The sequence below is a fragment of the Microcebus murinus genome, chromosome 8 (genome assembly GCF_040939455.1).
Source record: "Microcebus murinus isolate Inina chromosome 8, M.murinus_Inina_mat1.0, whole genome shotgun sequence".
Lineage (NCBI taxonomy): Eukaryota > Metazoa > Chordata > Mammalia > Primates > Cheirogaleidae > Microcebus > Microcebus murinus.
In genome coordinates this window covers 82,989,860-83,004,988 of record NC_134111.1, presented here as the reverse complement: position 1 = coordinate 83,004,988, position 15,129 = coordinate 82,989,860, and the positions used below count along the sequence as shown (strand labels likewise).

The 15,129-nt window shown below is 34.5% G+C and overlaps 1 protein-coding gene across 6 annotated transcripts in view; it reads left to right on the top strand.

Annotated features, from left to right (window-relative positions):
- Window positions 1-15,129, top strand: part of ERBB4 (erb-b2 receptor tyrosine kinase 4) — a 1,053,313-nt gene that overhangs the window by 955,328 nt on the left and 82,856 nt on the right. The window lies entirely within an intron of this gene.

The following is a 15,129-nucleotide window of genomic DNA, read 5'->3' as shown; positions in this document are numbered from 1 at the left end:
ATTAACTGTCTTTTTTGCACCTGGGAATGAAAAGATATCAAGCAGCATTAATAAAGGTAAAAAAGCAAAGTACTCTTTTTGAATCCACAGGTATCAGCAGATACAAAGTTCCAAGACAGATGAAGTAATTTTTGCTAATAGCTGTAAATTTTAATAATTGTTTAGTGTGCCTAGTTAAAATATCTTGTTATAGATAAAACTATAGAATCAACTTTTTATGCATGAATACATTTACATATTGATACAGAAAACCACCACTATATGAATGAATTAAATTACAAATATTCATTTGTAAAACCAGTTGGAAATCAGAATACATTTTCTTATGAAAAAGAAAATTATAAATCCTTAGGTTCCTAAACCAATCCACAAATCCCTGATGATTTATTATCATTAAGGAATATTTATATAATACCTATTATTTATAGCACTTTCCTTAGCTTAGGGTGGGAGGTGTTCCAGGATATTCAAGACAAAGCTCAATCACCTTAAAGAATTTGCAGTCGGAATTAGGGATAACATATACATATAAGATGGTATATAATAAAAGGAGAAAATTGGCTGTCAAAATAGTAGTAAAGACGACATGGCCTATGTAGGACTTGAGAGAAGAAAATGATCCCTGAGAATTGGTTTGATCTGGGAAGTCTTCTTTGAAGAGACAGAACTTGAACTGTGTCAGAAGGAGGAAGTGGAAACACTGAGAAATGGATTCCAGTTGGGTGACTTATTAGAGTAAGAATCCTCTCCTGCTTGCCCACAGTTTTCCTATGGAAAAGGATGAGTGAGCAAAGATAATGAGAGGTAAGCAGTGCAGGATCTTAGAAACCAGACCAATAAATTGATGTAACTGGGTTTAGATCTACCATCTTGCTATTGGTTTTGCCTTATGTGATCTTTGTTTCTTATTTGCTCTTTCTTTCTCTCTCTCTCTTTTTTCTTTTTGAGAGAGGGTCTTGCTCTGTCACTCAGGCTAGAGCACAGTGGCATAATCACAACTCACTACAACCTCATACTCCTGGGCTCAAGCTATCCTCTAGCTCAGCCTACCAAGTAGCTGGGACTACAGATGTGCATCCCCATGCCCAGATACCTTTTTAGTTTTTGTATAGATGCAGTCTCACTCTGTTGCCCAGGCTGGTCTTGAACTCCTGGCCTCAAGTGATCCTCCCACCTCGACCTCCCAAAGTGCTGGGATTGTAGGCATGAGCCACCATGCCCAACCTCTGTTTTTTTCATTAATTGAGTATTAATGACTCCATTTATCTTCTTTGTTGGCTCATGAGTTATAATTCTTGTTTGCTTTATTTTAGTGACATCTTTATGGAAATATATACTTTTAATTTATCATGGTCTACATTCAAGTGATGTTTTTATATTTCACATACAGTATTAGAACCCTACTTTCATTCCTCAATCCACCATTTTTACAATTGTTATACATTTTACTTTCACATATGCTCCACAATACATTGTTACTATTCTGCTTTATATATTTGGTTGTCTTTTAAAGAAATATTAATAATAAGATAACCATGTATATTTATTCATGTAGTTACTATTCCCAGTATACTAATTTTTTTTGTGTGTAAATAGATATTTCCATCTGATGGCATTTTCTACCTGCTTAAAGGAAGGACTTCCTTTAATATTTCACGTGGAGTCTACTAGGGTAAAGAATTCTATGTTGACAGATGATTTTTTTCTTCAGTACTTTAAAAATGTTGGTTGATGATTTTTGTCTTTATTATTTATTTTAAGCAATTTAATGATGACATTGGAATAGTACAATTCATGCCAAATTCAATTTGCTTCAGGCTCATTATGATTCTTGAATCTGTGAATTTATGGTTTTCTTCAAATTTGGAAAAAATTTGGCCATTATTTCTTTAAATTTTTCAGTCAACTTCCTTTAGTTCCTTCTCCTTTAGGTCCTACAATTGCATGTGTATTTGGCTGCTTAATTTTTCCATCAATCATGGGTATTTGCTCTATTACATTTTTGTCTTTATTTTTCATATTTTTATTTCTATGTTTTCACAATCATTAATTTTTCATCTTTAATATTAATCTGCTTTTAGTTACATGGAATATATTTTTTATTCCAGTGTTTTGGCTTTATCTCTAAAAGTCAATTTGTATCTTTTTATAATATCTTCTATGACCCTCCTAAACATGTGAAATATAATTATAATAACTTTTAATATCTTTGTCTATTAATAATATTATTTATATCATTTCCGGGTTGGTTTTGATTAATTTATTTTTTCCCTCAGTATTGGTTGTGTTTTTCTGCTTCTTTGTGTACTTTTTGGTTTTTGATCAGATACTAAAATATTAATTTTGACTTGTTGAGAACTAGATTATTTTTATTTCCACAAATATTCTTGAGCTTTGTTCTAGGATGCTGTTAAGTTATGTGGAAAGTAACTTTTAGGTCTTACTTTTAGACTTTGTTAGGCCAGACCAGAACTATATTTAATCCAGGGTTTATTTTTCTCCATTACTGAGTTCTGGCCCTTCTTAGTTTTGAAACTAATGCTTCCTGAATTGTGAAGTTTTCTACTCTGGCCACTGGGAACAGGAACTATGTGAAAATTGGGCACTGTTTTCTTATAATAATTTTGGATGGTTCTTTACCAGGCCTCGGATAGTTTCTTCACACATATGCTGATTAATATTGCAATGAATCCTCAAAGAGGAACATAGCGGTTCTCTGGATTCTCTTTATGTAACTTTCTCATCTATGTCCACATTGCCCTGTGAACTATAGCTGCCTTGTCTTCCCTGGGCTTCCAGCTTTATCTACTCAAGAGAGAAGACTGCCTGTCTCTACTTGGGTTCCCTCTCCTTGACCTGGAAGCCTACTATAAACAGTAAGCTAGAGCAATGTTAGGGCTCATCTCCTGGGAGTCACTCTCCTTCATTGCCTCATATTCAGTGTCTTGAGTACCATAGTTTCAAATATTTTATCCTCTTTTTCATTTTTTAATTGTTAGTTGGGAGAGTAAGTCAAACTATACCTCCATCTTGACCAGAAGCCTAAATCTAACGTGAATTTTAATCTTTGATAATATCTAGGTTTCAGTTTTTTAGGACAAATGAAATTCTGAAGTGATGTTTACTTAATAAAAATCTTCCCAAATATATTGTCTTGTTGTGATATGTTGCTATGTTGAATATTATGAGAGACACAAAGTCACTTAAGCAGCTCCTTATATACTCATGGAGTATGTAATGATGATCATATATCTCCTTTGCTCACAAGTATGCCAACACTTTCAGAGAGCAGTTGCTGGTTTGCAAGGAAAAAAGGTGATTTCCATCCCTGGTCTATTACTTTATTAATAACCTTGAACAAGTTCTTCAGCATTTCTGAACTTCACTTTCTTCATTTAAAAATATTTGATGCACTAATGGTGCATTAACTCTATCCTACCTTCAGAATGCATTAAAAGATTAAAAAATGAATGCAGAAGAACAAGGAAATATATGAAAGTTTCAATTAGAAGTTAATAGAATGGCATTAATCTCTTAGAATTCAAACATGTAGGTTCACAATGTGGCTTTTTTTTCATCTTATTTTTTCATCTCTTCTTATCAATTATCTCTTACTACTTTAGCATTACATTTGAAATATCCCATTGAGCTCTGTTCTAAGTTCAAAGTGGTATTCAATCACTTTTCACTAATATTTCTATGACCTCTTAATGGGATACTGACAATGAAAATAATGCTATTTAAAATAAAAAATATGCAGACTACTACAGGTGTGTAATTGGTGAACCAATTGACTGACAGTTGTGAGTCCCACTTAAGTGCAATGAGCAGCTATGTCATGCTGATATATAGAGCTGACTGAATAATAGAAATGGCAGTTTCTGAACTAAATATACTTCAGTAGTAATGAATATAATGAGCACACTATTCCTGAATCAAATAAAAGCTAGTTTTCAGAGGTTGCATTAATCTTTTCAGGACAATGATATGTTACCTTATAGTAGCATAGAGCCTACTGCTCTTGAGAGAGGAATAGATTTATGAAGTGCCAGAGATAAACAAAACATATCCCTCCCTATCATTTGATGAATAAAAACTGTGAAGCTTAATGAGATAAAGTATTTCACCAGACAGATAAGGGCAGTGCCAAAACTCATTTCCAGAACAGTGAAACTATGCCACTTCCCTGAAGACATCAAGAGGGAAAACATGAAGACCAAATATACTCCCACAGTTATTGCATGTGACTTGAAAAAAAAAGTAAAAAGAAATAAATGATTAAGTCAGCTCTAGTGGTGGGAGATAGATGAGATTTTTGTTTGTGTTCAAGTGTTTTTTGGTGGAGACAGCCAGTTAAGCCACACTTCAGCATGTCTGCTGCCTGCCACCTTGTTCTGCATGAGACTGTTTCTCATGAGACTTTTTATTCGAGATCATTTTGCTCTGAAATTTACACTATCTCTGAAAAAAAAGGAAAACATGAGTTAAATACATGAGATTTGGGCAGAAAGGTTTCCTTTTTTTCTCATTATATGATAAAATACTATAATAGAAATGTTTAAATATTTTGCCCAATATTTTATCCCAAAACATGGCAATTGATTTTAACAAATGAAAGCACAGCAGCAGTCCCAGGTTCTCTGGCCAAGCATGGACACATGCAAAGTGAAAACCAAGCTTTACACCAAAATAAAACCTTACATTATCTTTGCCAGTTCATGTGCCAGTAGATATTTGTGGTAGAATTACTATATCTTCTTTCAGATGTATTAATTTAGCAAGCAGAAAATATTTATTTTATGTCTCACAGATAAGACACCATACTTTGTGATATGGATCTATAATTTAGAAGATTTAAATGCGGACACTACCCTCAAAGAGTATATAGTATATAGGGATAATTAAATTTTACCACATAACTTTATGAAAAATTGGCTATCTTAAGTGTTATAAGAAAGATAGAAATATGATACTATAGGCATAGAGAAAAGAAAAGTGTTTTGATAGATTCGGACTGGAGACATACCCAGATAGGAGGAATTGATATGAAGCACACATGAAGCCTTAAGTGGTAATTGCAAAAGTAAAGATAGAGGGAAGATCTTTAGTTTAAGCAGTGATTTTCTTTTCTTTTCTTAAAAATTAAATTAAATGTATTTTTATTTGTTTATTTCACTATACATTTGTTATAAGGGAGTTTAATAAAATTCTGAATTATGTTCCAAATCATGTTCACATTGCTTGATTTAAAAAAACAAGTATAAAAACACAGTTTGTTTTGGGGGATATGGTGCATGATTCCTTATCACACTTTTATTTACTTATTTATTTGTATTTCAAAATATTAAGGGGGTATAAATGTTTTTGTTACATGTATACCTTGTATAATGCTTAAGTGTGCCTGTTACCTGGATAGTGTTCATTGTACCTGATAGGTAAATTTTTACCCCTCCCCCGCTTCCCATTCTCCTTTCCTCTTGGTTTCCAATGTCTTTTACATCTTTTTGTGCCCATGTGTGCCCATATCGTTTAGCTACCAGTTACTAGAGAGTCCATGTGATGTTTGTTTTTCCATTCCTGGGATACTTCACTTAGGATACTTGTCTCCAATTCTATCCAAGTTGCTGGAAATGACATTATTTCATTCCTTTTTATAGCTGAGTGGTACTTCATGGGGTGTGTGTGTGTGTGTGTGTGTGTGTGTGTGTATAATATTTTCTTTATCCACTCATGAATTTATGGACATGTAGGTTGATTCCACATCTTTGCAATTGTGACTTGTGCTGTAATAAACATTCGAGTGCATACGTCTTTTTGATAAAATGACTTCTTTTCCTTTGGGTTGATACCCAGCAGTGGGATTGCTGGATCCAATGGTAGGTCAACATTTATTTCTTTGAGGAATCTTCATACTATATTCCATAGAGATTATACTAATTTGCAGTCCCACTAGTGATTTTCAACGTATGATCCCCAGACTGGCATGACCCTTAAAAAAGTGTTAGACCTGTACATTTTTATGCTTTACCTACTGAATCAGAAACTCTGAGGCTGGGACCTAGCAATCTGTTTTAAGTCCTCTAAGTGATCCTGATGCTCATCAAGTTTGAGAAGCGCCAAGTTAGAGGTGGCATCTAGAACATCTAGGCATCTCGAACAAAGGGACAAGATAATAAAGTATGGGATATATACAGGAAGGGGCCCATGTGACTGACTGAAAGATAATAAAAGTGATTAGACATATAAAACCAACATGTAGCTGAGGAAGCATGAAAGGCTTAAATTGCCAACCTGAGGAGTTTTAGTGCTGCTGTGGGATAATGGGCATTTGAAGATTTTTTTCCTGGTATTAGTTTTGTTTGTTTATGCGAGAGATGATATCATTAGTATTAATACATCTGAGAAGTAATAATGTAATAATGTTTTATGAGAGGAGTTAGAATAAAGGTAACAGTGTTGTACTGAGTTAGGAGCCCTATAGCAGTTCACCCAAAAAGGATAAGACCTTGAATTAGGATATTGAAAGCAAGAACGGAGAGAAGTAAATAAATTCAAGTAGAGTTTTATTTGCTGAAGTGGACAGAAACAAGAAGTGTTTCAAAAGCTTTGGAATCAAATGTATTTGGCCTCTGATTGGTGATGAAGGGTGAGGAAGAAGGAAGATGGTTTTTCTTCTGGAAATTCAGATGTAGATTGTGCCATGAAGAGAGATAAGGATGTTAAGAAGATACGCTGGGGGCAAGGAATATGTGGTTCCTTTTGAACATAAACATTTTTAAGTGCTCATGACACATTCAAATTGAAATAGCCAACATATATCTGGAAATGCAGATCTGTCTTTGAATATAGGAATGTTATACTATACTATCACTATTTGTTTGTTTGTTTTAACTGTAAGCTATTGACCAATGCTGGTATAGATAATGGTTCTGGTATAGATAATGGTTCTGGTATAGATCATGTTATATACAATATACCAATGCCATCCCAGTTCTCACTCTATAGCTTTATAGACTGTTTTCTAGTGATCCCATTGATATGGTTGGTGTCTCTTTACATGGCTGAGTGTGCACTTGCAGAAACTAGACAAAACTAGATGGCAGATTGGCTTCCTTTTGGTTTGAGTGCCAAGAATTCATGAGCCAAGGGATGCTGCAGTGTGGACCATTTAAGGGATCTTTCCTTAACTAATTTACGTTTCTAACCTACTGATGGTGAACTGCTCTCACATCTTCTGAATTTATTCTGTGACAACTATTATCCAAAAAGTTACTTAGCTGTTATTATGTCATTCTTTTATTCTAATAAATAACATGCCAGTAGTTCCGCAGAGGCAAAGAAATCTTATACAGTAAAAAATTACTTTTGAACTGTAATACTTAAAATGCTAGATCTCTTAGTTTGCTATTTTTGTATTTTCCACACACCTGTTATATAATCTAACATAGGAAGTACTCAACATTTAATATTATAAATAAATTCAAATATACACATTTATTGCTTTCACTTATTTGTTTAACATTTGAAAACTTAATTTGAATAAATTTCATCTAATTCTATGATTTTATCATTTACATCTCTTTTAGATAATTACTTTTCAGTAGAATATAAGGTGTTAACAGAATAGTTTGCTGTTTAGCTTTAGTCTAGTTTCAACAAGGGTAATAATACCTGACCTCTTGTGTCCCTTAAAAATATAAATCAAAATCAAGACTATAGCAGTAGGCATTAACAAAGAGATAATATTTGAGGTTAATGTATCATATTTTTATGTTTTTCAATTCTTTTCCATACTTATATGTCATTACAATTTTTCAGTTTCACATTCAACTGATTTTCATTGATCAGGTATTTCCTACTCTACCACATACTATGCTGGGTAATTTTATATACATTATTTCCTGAAATTTCACCGTAACCTTGTGAGGTTTATATTATTGTTTGCATCAAGTAGATAAGGAGTGTGAGTTTCAGAGAGGCAAATTAACTTGTCCAAATTTCTAACAATACTCAATGGTAAACAGAGATTTGAACACAGGTCTCTTTTAGTTATAACTTATTCCCCTATATAAAAACTGCCTTTTTCCTCTAAATCACATACCATATTTATATTATCAGGTCAGACATTTTCAAATAATCCATTAGAATGACATAAAATTTATTTTGCTATTCTTCTGTTTTCTACATTAATAATAAAAGGCCCTATGGAAAATGTTCTCATGTAACATATGAGATGATGTATCTCATTTGCAATTCCTTCCCGTCGTCTGTTCTCTCAAATTCTCATCACCACACTGTTTTGCCTTTCTGTATCACCTGGCCTATTCCCATTTCTCTCTTCTCCATTCGTCCATTACTTTCTCTTTTTGGAATGTTTCCTGTGGATTCCAGGGCACTACTCCCTCTTGTCGTTTCACCTGTTTCTCTGGCTCCTTCACATCAACACTTCTTCCATCCATGCATTAAATGTTCTATCCTCAGTTCTCTGCTCTTCTCACTCACTCTACACTTCCTAGGAAGGTTATCTAGAAATTTATATCTTCACCACTCATCTATCTGATTATGTCACAATTTTAGTTGGTAAAAAATTTTGAAAAAAATATTTTTATGGTACATCAAAACCAATATGCTGGAAATTGAAAACATTGTCTTCCCAAGTTCCTATTCACTCCTTGGTAAATGAAACTACCATATCCAAAAGCCCAAGTCATAAATTTTGAATCATCTTAGATTCTTTCTATCTGACCTCATTCCCTAACTTTGATCATTAAATCCATGGTTCAAAGCATGGGATTTGGAGTCAAAGGTAATATATCTTACATGGTCTCCTGTTTATACTATGTATTATTAGTGTCATTCTAATAAAATTAATTAAACTCTTAAAACTTCAGTTTTCTCATCTGTATAATATAGATGATAATAGGTTTGCAGAAATGCTCAGAACATAGGTGTTGGGTTTTTTAATATTTTTCTTTATTAATTTTATCTTCAACATGCATATGAAATATTCTCAACCAGAGATAGATTGCTTATTATTTTTATAATTATTATTTTTATAATACTGAATTGCCCCCTGTTGTTCCCACCCTTACCCTTGAGACACCATAATAATAGCCAGATAAAAAATTGTCTTACACAAGTGGCTGGATAGTCTATAAGTGACAGCCAGACAGAGAAAAATAGATTTTTGGCCATTTATTTACAGGAGAGAGGCAGCTATCCCCCTTCTTCCTGAAAGGAGGAAGAAAAACTTTTGCTCTTTGGATATGAAATGGAAAGGATCATGGTTTTACTTTAACCCAGGATCATGTTCTTTCAACCTCTAACTTTTACAACCTAGAGACATCTTTATCTTTAATATTTATATGCCATCTTAGTTATTCAGATTCAGAATCAAATGGTAATCATGAGTCAGGTATTTTCTACTATATCTGGTTTCAGGCTTCATACATCCTTGAAAAAGTAGGGAGATAGCTCCAGTCCTCCTGGTTCCTGCGGAGCTTAACTTAGGGGCCCAGTCCGGGCTGTAAACATTTAGCTCTCAGGGTGACCAGGTTTATTATCCTTTGGAATGGAGCAATTACCTCAAAAGTGGCTTTAGATCTATTTAGGTCATTAAATATGAAATGTCCAATTTTGAATCAAAAGTGTAGTTTATTATTTCTCAAACAAGCAGCAGTACAATTAATCAAAGTATGTGTCTAAACTATTGACACAGTTTTGCTATCTTAACGGTAACTTGTTTATGCCAGCACCGAAGAAGTATGGAGAGCAAGTGGCAATGAAATCATGAAAGGAATTTTGCACATCTAGTTGAGAATTGAAAATTTTTCCTTGCAAGAAGTGGTCCAAAGCCTGGAAGAAGTGGTCATCAATTGGTGCAAGGTCTGGTGAATACGGTGGATGACAGAGGGTTTTTAAGTCCAGCTTCTGTAGTTTGAGCAGCATTGTTTGTGCAACCTGTGGTCTTGCAAGAGGACTGGCCTATCTTGACCAATCTCAGCTGTTTAATAACAAACATCCTCATCATTTCATCCAGTTGGTTGCAGTAAACATCCACTATAGGAGAATGACCAGATTTCATGAAGTGGAAGTGGATAATACCAGCACTGGACCACCAAACAGACACCATTAGCTATTTTTATGAATTTTGCATTTTGGATGGTGTTTCAGCACTTCATCATTATCCAGCCATGTGCCAAATGCTTGCAATTGTCAAAAAAAATCCATTTTTGATCACATGTAACAATGTAGAAATGGTTTGCCTTTATGTTGTGACAGCAAAGAAAGGCAAGCTTCGAGAAGATTTCTCTTCTTATGCTCATTTAATTCATGTTGTACCCATCTATCCACCTTCTTTACTTTTTCCATTTGTTTCAAATGGTCCAATATCGTTGGAATAGTAACATCAAATCTTGCTGGTAATTCATGTGTAGATTGAGATGGATTCACTTCCACTACAGCTTTCAGCTCATCATTATCCACCTTGGGCTTAGATCGCCCACATGACTCATTTTCAAAATTAAAATCACCAGAACAGAACTTCTCAAATCATCAACGTACTCTGCATTCATTAGCCACATCCTTCCCAAACACGTTGTTGATATATAGAGCTGTCTGCACTGCATCGGTTACACGTTGGAATTCATATATGAAAATAACATGGATTTTTGACTTATCCATGGTTTCACAAAAATTGCTCTAAAAAAATTGAAAGATGATCACAGGCCAAAACATGTGTTTTAAAGACTGAGGATGTACCTTCACAATAAAAATAAGAAGTGTCAAAGTGAAATGTCAGAGATAGCAACTGTCAAACTTATTTCTTAAGGAAATAGAACATTTCAGACTTAATAACCTATTTCATAGTATGTGAAAAGTAAAATATTTCTGGGGGAAATGAAAGCAAATATTCTCTATCTTTATATTATATAAATTTCCTCATCTGAATGTTGGCCCTTTTAACAAAAGCACTAAGAAATTCAAGGAAGATTTATTTCCCCATATACTAATTTTCTGTGACTGCTGTGATAATTTGCTACAAACTGGTGGCTGAAAACAAATGAAATTTAATCTCTTATGGTTCTGGAAGCCATAAGTTTAAAACCAGATTCACTGGGCTGAAATCAAAGTGTTGGCAGGGACTTATCCCTTCCAGAAGCTCTAGGGTAGAATCCATTCCTTGCTTCTTCCAGTTTCTGGTGGCTGCCAACACTCCTTGGTTTATGGCTTCATTAATCTAGTCTCTGCCTTTGTCTTCACATCGGCTTTACCTCTAGTTGTGTGTAAAATCTCATTATGCCTCTTTCTTATGAGGATACATATAACTGTATTCGGAGCCCACCCAGATAATGCAGGGTCATTTCCCCACGTTAAGATCCTTCACTTAATCATATTTGCAAAGATCTCTTTGATTCCCCATATATAATAACATTCATGGGTTCCAGGAATTAGAACATGGATATCTTTTGGAAAGGGAGGTATTTTTTTTTTAATCTTACTACATCTCACAATAGAAAATAATAAGTATTATTTATTATTGTTAACTTTGTGATAATGACACTTGTTATTATCACCAAAATATCTTTAGGACCAATAGTTTCCTTCCCTGTTACTATTCCTTAGAGCAGAAATTCGCATTTCCTATATTACTGCAACAACCTCCACACTTGTCTCTTTAGCCTGAAATTCCTCCAGGTTATCGTCACCAAAGTTAGTAATCATTTCAAATATGTTTGGTCAGAAATCATGTCTATTTAAAAGCTTTCAATTTCTGTACACAGCATGAAGCATACAGTTCCAGAATTATATTTTGTCACTTCCGTCTCCCTGTTCTACTCATCAGTGTACCATTCTTGCATATTGCTCATCCTTTGTATCTGCTGTCCTTACTCATCTCGAACTCCTGGCCTCAAGCAGTCCTCCTGCCCCAGCCTTCCAAAGTGCTAGGATTACAGGCATGGGCCACTCCACCTGGCCTTCTTATTGAGATACCTCTCCTGCCCCAAACTTCTTTACCTTTCTGACTCTTATTTCTCCTTCAAGACTGAGTTCAAACACCTCATTTAGAAGGTTTTCATAAAACATCATTCTCAGCTAGGTTCTCTACCTATGTACTTTCTCTGGCATTACCCACTCTTGGCTTCAAATCTCAATTCCATCTATTATTAACTGTGAGATTATGGACAAGTCATTGAAATTCTCTTGCCCTGTATATCCTTATCTGAAAAAATGTAGTTAATTAAAGTACCTAACTCACTAAATTGCTTTAAAGATTAAATAAGGTAGTGTACCACTTGACAAAACACATGACACAATATATAATACATAGCATCATCTATTTATCATCTACCATCTACTATAACATTCCTTATCTGTCATGGTTGCCATACAAGCAGGAACTCTTCATTTCTATAATCCTAGAGCCTGCTACAGTGTCTGTTTAACAGAAGGGACTTGCTAAATGTATGTTAAATGACTAAGATGATGCTTTTCCCAATAATGCTTTTCCCATATTAACTATTAATATGTTAAAAAGAGAAAAAGCCATGATATTTACCTTTTTTGCTACAAAGAAAATATATATTAATTTTTAAAATATTTTTAAATTTTACTACTTATTTTATGCAAGTAAATGGTGTTTTTAAAAACACAAATATTATCATTACTATTTTAGAGACTGCTACTGAAATTTTGCATACACTATGATTTTTTTTTTCAGTTAAATATTGATGCAGTATCTATAATTTCTGGAAGTGGGAAAGGAGACATGTTCCTCTCAAGTTTTCTTTTGGAGCTGTTTGATCAGCACATGTATTGAATATAAATAGTTTTAAAATACTGGTCTTTATACTTTTAGGTCTATTTAAAGTTGCCTTGCTTATAAATTTTGATTTAGCGCTATTGCTGAATAACACAGTTTAGGTTCTTAAATAACCATTTGATTTTGCTCAGATTTTTGTGTATCAGGAATTTATGAAAGCCTTGGCTTAAGGTTTTTCTGATCCACATGGCATCACCTGGGGCTAGAGGATCTACTTTTAATATGCCTTCTTCACTCACATGACTGTTGCCTTCATGCTTTTTGACTCTTCTTTCTCTCCCTCTTCCCCTTCTGTGTGTGTGTGTCTCTCCCTCCCTCCCTTCCTCCCTCCCTCCCTCTTTCTTTCTCCCTCCCTCCCTCCCTCCCTCCCTCCCTCCCATATGACAGTCTTTTCCTTCCAGGTCTCCTCACACTGCTTGGGCTTCTCACATCATAATGTCCTTGGTAGCCATACTCCTCTTGTGGCACCTGGCTTCCAAAACCTGGAAGTTGAAGCTGCCAGGCCAGTCAAGGGATATAACCCAAACTGGCACAGTTTCCCTCTAGTCTATTTGTCCAAGCAGTCATAGGGCCCAGTCTGATTTAAGGAGATAGGAATATATTCTAATCTACCTCCTGATGCAACAGTAGCAAATTTACATTGCCAAAGAGCATGTTGCAGTGATCTTTGGAAATCACAATTGGACAATATATTTTTAGAGCCTTGCTACTCCAACAACACTGGCATAACACCCAGAAATACAAAATATTAGGGCCTATCCCAGACCTACTAAATCAGAATCTGCATTGGAACAAGATCCACTGGTGACTCCCATGCACATTAAAGTTTCAGAAGCACTGTTCTGGTGGATTACACCTTGCAATTCTCCAGTGTTATAGAGATCATACATAACTTTTAAAGTTTCCTTAAAGAATCTCTATAAGATACATTAATGCTCATTTTGTTGATTAGGAAACTGAGGCATCAAAACTTAAATTAAAAAATAAATATTAATAAATAGATGAAAGTAGAAAAACAACGTATTGTTGATTCATAGTTGTTTTCTACACTCAGCCAAATTATGAGATTGGTTATTTTCTTCCTTGACATGAGATTTGCTTTTAAATTTCACATTAAAACAATTGTTTTGTACTATTTTTTTCAATTTTACACCTTAAAGTCTAATATGTAGAAAGTCTGAGAGCTGAAGAGGAGCCAGTCTGGGCACAATCAAGGTTCCAGAGTGCTAGTGCCACTAACTCTGTCCTTTCCCCCTCAAGAATTCAGCAGTACTCTTAAAAATAGCAATGTTGGTAAGAACTCAATTATCAAATTCTGTCTCTGCTAACATTCACATTAGTGGGATAAGCACCTCTTTCCATTCCACTATGAACTTTTTGATTGCTGCAGCAAACCATGATGAATGAAACTTTTTTTAAAAAAAAAGAAATCACCAAGTGCCTTTAGGAAGGATTAATTGTTAATTATAAGTATTTTCCATTTTAAACAAAAGGAAGGAAGAAACGTACTTGTGCTTTGTTCCTCATGTTTTCAAGTATATGATTATAACCAGAACTACCCAGTTCTTCAGGTATTTTTCTTAATAAAATTATATGATTTAACACTTGAGTGTCCCTCCCAAGGCCACTTAAACACACTTAAAATTGACTGTTTCCCACTGAGAGGCTGGCAGCAACCTCTTTGTTCTGCTAAACCTTTTCCTATTCTTAAAAAGAAAGGAATAGATATGCAATTATTCTCCTTCTGAGCAGACAAAGTTAGGTACTACCAGTTATATTTGCATGACAAAGATTTATATATGACTAACATGTGGTTTAGATATGACAAAGATTCTAACTAACACCCAGTTAGTTGTCCCAAATTTTATAACTGAAAGGCTGTGTCTATTCCCTTTTTCATTTAAAAAGACTTTAGTTCCTAACCAACCTTATGTACAAGTGCAAAATTCTTCTGTGATGACAAGGTCTTCCTCAAGCTTTCAGGATAACAATCCTAGTAAAGATATGTTTTTAATTCAGTAGTTTGTTGTTGGCATTGAAACATTTGTGGGAAGAGGTTTTAGCTGGCTTGACATATACGTGCATGTGTAACTCATGTACACATGACTATTTGTTTACATTTTCACTTCCCCCACCATCTCTGAGGCTTACCTACTGAAAAGTGTAGTTTATTTACAACCGCATCCTAAATACTCCAAGTAGCACTAGGCACGTGGCAAATTTTCGGTAAATGTTGAATAGATGGATAAATGAATGAATCTGTTTACACAGTAGCCTATGTGGCCACTGACCTAACTGTAATATAC